Source organism: Bison bison, unplaced genomic scaffold (genome assembly GCF_000754665.1).
Source record: "Bison bison bison isolate TAMUID 2011002044 unplaced genomic scaffold, Bison_UMD1.0 scf7180017864320, whole genome shotgun sequence".
Lineage (NCBI taxonomy): Eukaryota > Metazoa > Chordata > Mammalia > Artiodactyla > Bovidae > Bison > Bison bison.
This window is the reverse complement of record NW_011494892.1, coordinates 1,103,681-1,104,083: the sequence shown is the minus strand read 5'-3', so window position 1 is coordinate 1,104,083 and position 403 is coordinate 1,103,681.

Sequence of the window (403 nt, the reverse complement as noted above, 5' to 3'; positions counted from 1 at the left end):
TGGTGCCGGGAACCTCAGTGTTCCTCTCAACGGAAACCGGTATGTGGGGCAACTTTTTGGGTCGCATCAAGTGTGCCAAGTAAAGTTTCGACCTTCAAGACAGAACGTGGGGCTTCTCTTGAGATGCTGTAGCGGGAAAGGGCTTCATCTTGTGACGACAGGGGAACCACGTGGTTTTTCTGGAGTTGCAGCTGGATTCTCGAGTTACAACGGGGAATTCAGGATGCCTCTTCTGTTGGCCCAGGGAAGTCCAATCTTCCATTCGAGTTGCCCAGGAGAGCTGGGGATTGCTCTCGAGTTACTGCAGGGCAAATTGACCTCATCTAGGTTTGTGTCCAGAAGCTAATGTTCCTCTCTAGGGCCGACAGGGATCTCGGGGTTGCATTCCAGACTCACCCGGGGA